We start from the raw sequence: 3876 nt of genomic DNA on the forward strand, positions 1-3876 counted from the left end.
AGGCTGAGGCATTCTTCAGTTTAGCCTGAGAAAAGATCCCTTGCAGGCTGGCAAAGGCAAGTCCCAGAGCTGCAGAGAGCAGCTGCAGGAATAGAGGCCAAGCTGTCCGCGGTTCCTGCAGAGGGAGAACCTTGACAAGGAGTTGTGGGACTGACCATGCACAAAAGAGGAGGAAGAAGAAGAAGAAGAAGAGGAAGAAGAGGTGAGTGGTACCGTGGCATCTCTTCCAAAGCGTGACATGTAGCGATGACGAGCAGACTTTTTGCCTTCCACAATTTGTTTGGCTGCTGTGCTTCTTGGGCAGGGATGCATGAGAAGCGCTCTGGTCCCTGCCAGGCGCTTGTGTTACCTGCAGGAAGAGCTGAGAAGTGGCAGCTGCGGCTGCCAGCATGGTGGAGCATGAGCAGCTGGCTCCCAGGCCAAATGGCCCAAAGAAAGGGTGGCAAGGGGCGGTGCTGAGAACTGCAGAGGAAGGCAAAAAACCGCCGGGGACCAGTGCCAATGTGCCCCGGGGGAAAAAGTTCCTTGCTGAGCCCAGTGCTGGCCATGGGCTGTTCCCTGAGCATGTGAGCCAGACCTGGCTCCTTGTCCCACAGGCTGCTCATGCTTCCCAGGAGCTGCCCAAGCCCTATCCTCCCTTGAGCTGGAGCTATCTTGCGGACTTGCCAGAGTGCCCAAGTGCCTCTGAGCTGATAGACCTTGTGGGCAAGAATCCTTGCTGTCCCTGTGTAGGACAGCAGTGGGTGTTCCAAAGCACTGCAAGCCCTTGCAAGCCCTTGCAAGCCCTCGACATCCTATCTCTTACGGCTCCTGAGCGTTGCTCTGTAGGAGATGAGGATGGTGAGCTGTGCAGTGCTCCTCAAGAAGGAATTGCCTTGGTCTTGCCACTGCTATCCAGTTGAAAAGGATTTGCATCCATGAGCCGAGCTTGGAAGGTGGCCCTGCCAGCAGATTGTCTTGCAGCGGAGAACCTCCAGCAGCCTCCTGCAAGGTTTTCTTCCCTCAGCCCCTGGCCTGTGATTCCAGCAGCTCCTCAAGTGCTTCCTGTCAGATGTGCTGGGGCTGCCCCCGGGCCAGCTCTGGCAGTGGACACGGGAGGCTGCTCCTCTGGATCCTGCGTGGGGCCTGGTGACCACTGCGTTGCCGGGTGCTGGCATTGTGACATGGGGGTGACACAGCCGCATATGTGCAGCCCTTTGGAGGAAGCCTTTGGGGTGCTGGCTCCAAATCAGTCCCTGTACCTACAAAATAGGGGAGTAAGCAACCTAATAGAGTCCCTTTTTTGCAAAAAGACAGTGTGGATTTGTTGCCAGTGCAGCCTTCCTTCCAGTAGCAATACTGCCTGTAGTATCATGTATGGAGGCCTCAGGGCTAGCTCAGGGCTTGTCACGCAGAACTGCAGGCCTGACAGAGCAGAACTGCTCTCCTCTCCTCTCCTCTCCTCTCCTCTCCTCTCCTCTCCTCTTCTCTTCTCTCCTGTCCGCCAGTCCAATATCTAAGAGACTGTTTGCCTGAAAGGACAGAGGGTTTTCAGTTCCAAAATCAATTTCAAGGACACAGAACACAAAGAATATGATTTTATTTTGTTGTTAATTTATTAATTTTCTTGATTTGATGTTAATTCATGTTATGTTTCTTCGTGTCATTTTTTTTCCCTTTGTGACTCTGTTTCAGAACCCAGGCTCACAAGCATTAGCTCAAGCCCAAGTGTAGCCAGGAGTAGGCTGAGGCATTCTTCAGTTTAGCCTGAGAAAAGATCCCTTGCAGGCTGGCAAAGGCAAGTCCCAGAGCTGCAGAGAGCAGCAGCAGGAATAGAGGCCAAGCTGTCCGCGGTTCCTGCAGAGGGAGAACCTTGACAAGGAGTTGTGGGACTGACCATGCACAAAAGAGGAGGAAGAAGAAGAAGAAGAAGAAGAGGAAGAAGAGGTGAGTGGTACCGTGGCATCTCTTCCAAAGCGTGACATGTAGCGATGACGAGCAGACTTTTTGCCTTCCACAATTTGTTTGGCTGCTGTGCTTCTTGGGCAGGGATGCATGAGAAGCGCTCTGGTCCCTGCCAGGCGCTTGTGTTACCTGCAGGAAGAGCTGAGAAGTGGCAGCTGCGGCTGCCAGCATGGTGGAGCATGAGCAGCTGGCTCCCAGGCCAAATGGCCCAAAGAAAGGGTGGCAAGGGGCGGTGCTGAGAACTGCAGAGGAAGGCAAAAAACCGCCGGGGACCAGTGCCAATGTGCCCCGGGGGAAAAAGTTCCTTGCTGAGCCCAGTGCTGGCCATGGGCTGTTCCCTGAGCATGTGAGCCAGACCTGGCTCCTTGTCCCACAGGCTGCTCATGCTTCCCAGGAGCTGCCCAAGCCCTATCCTCCCTTGAGCTGGAGCTATCTTGCGGACTTGCCAGAGTGCCCAAGTGCCTCTGAGCTGATAGACCTTGTGGGCAAGAATCCTTGCTGTCCCTGTGTAGGACACCAGTGGGTGTTCCAAAGCACTGCAAGCCCTTGCAAGCCCTTGCAAGGCCTCGACATCCTATCTCTTACGGCTCCTGAGCGTTGCTCTGTAGGAGATGAGGATGGTGAGCTGTGCAGTGCTCCTCAAGAAGGAATTGCCTTGGTCTTGCCACTGCTATCCAGTTGCAAAGGATTTGCATCCATGAGCCGAGCTTGGAAGGTGGCCCTGCCAGCAGATTGTCTTGCAGCGGAGAACCTCCAGCAGCCTCATGCAAGGTTTTCTTCCCTCAGCCCCTGGCCTGTGATTCCAGCAGCTCCTCAAGTGCTTCCTGTCAGATGTGCTGGGGCTGCCCCCGGGCCAGCTCTGGCAGTGGACACGGGAGGCTGCTCCTCTGGATCCTGCGTGGGGCCTGGTGACCACTGCGTTGCCGGGTGCTGGCATTGTGACATGGGGGTGACACAGCCGCATATGTGCAGCCCTTTGGAGGAAGCCTTTGGGGTGCTGGCTCCAAATCAGTCCCTGTACCTACAAAATAGGGGAGTAAGCAACCTAATAGAGTCCCTTTTTTGCAAAAAGACAGTGTGCATTTGTAGCCAGTGCAGCCTTCCTTCCAGTAGCAATACTGCCTGTAGTATCATGTATGGAGGCCTCAGGGCTAGCTCAGGGCTTGTCACGCAGAACTGCAGGCCTGACAGAGCAGAACTGCTCTCCTCTCCTCTCCTCTCCTCTCCTCTCCTCTCCTCTCCTCTCCTCTCCTCTCCTCTCCTCTCCTCTCCTCTCCTCTCCTCTTCTCTTCTCTCCTGTCCGCCAGTTCAATATCTAAGAGACTGTTTGCCTGAAAGGACAGAGGGTTTTCAGTTCCAAAATCAATTTCAAGGACACAGAACACAATGAATATGATTTTATTTTGTTGTTAATTTATTAATTTTCTTGATTTGATGTTAATTCATGTTATGTTTCTTCGTGTCATTTTTTTTCCCTTTGTGACTCTGTTTCAGAACCCAGGCTCACAAGCATTAGCTCAAGCCCAAGTGTAGCCAGGAGTAGGCTGAGGCATTCTTCAGTTTAGCCTGAGAAAAGATCCCTTGCAGGCTGGCAAAGGCAAGTCCCAGAGCTGCAGAGAGCAGCTGCAGGAATAGAGGCCAAGCTGTCCGCGGTTCCTGCAGAGGGAGAACCTTGACAAGGAGTTGTGGGACTGACCATGCACAAAAGAGGAGGAAGAAGAAGAAGAAGAAGAAGAGGAAGAAGAGGTGAGTGGTACCGTGGCATCTCTTCCAAAGCGTGACATGTAGCGATGACGAGCAGACTTTTTGCCTTCCACAATTTGTTTGGCTGCTGTGCTTCTTGGGCAGGGATGCATGAGAAGCGCTCTGGTCCCTGCCAGGCGCTTGTGTTACCTGCAGGAAGAGCTGAGAAGTGGCAGCTGCGGCTGCCAG

This window comes from Caloenas nicobarica, unplaced genomic scaffold (assembly GCF_036013445.1).
Source record: "Caloenas nicobarica isolate bCalNic1 unplaced genomic scaffold, bCalNic1.hap1 Scaffold_96, whole genome shotgun sequence".
NCBI classification, from domain to species: Eukaryota; Metazoa; Chordata; class Aves; order Columbiformes; family Columbidae; genus Caloenas; species Caloenas nicobarica.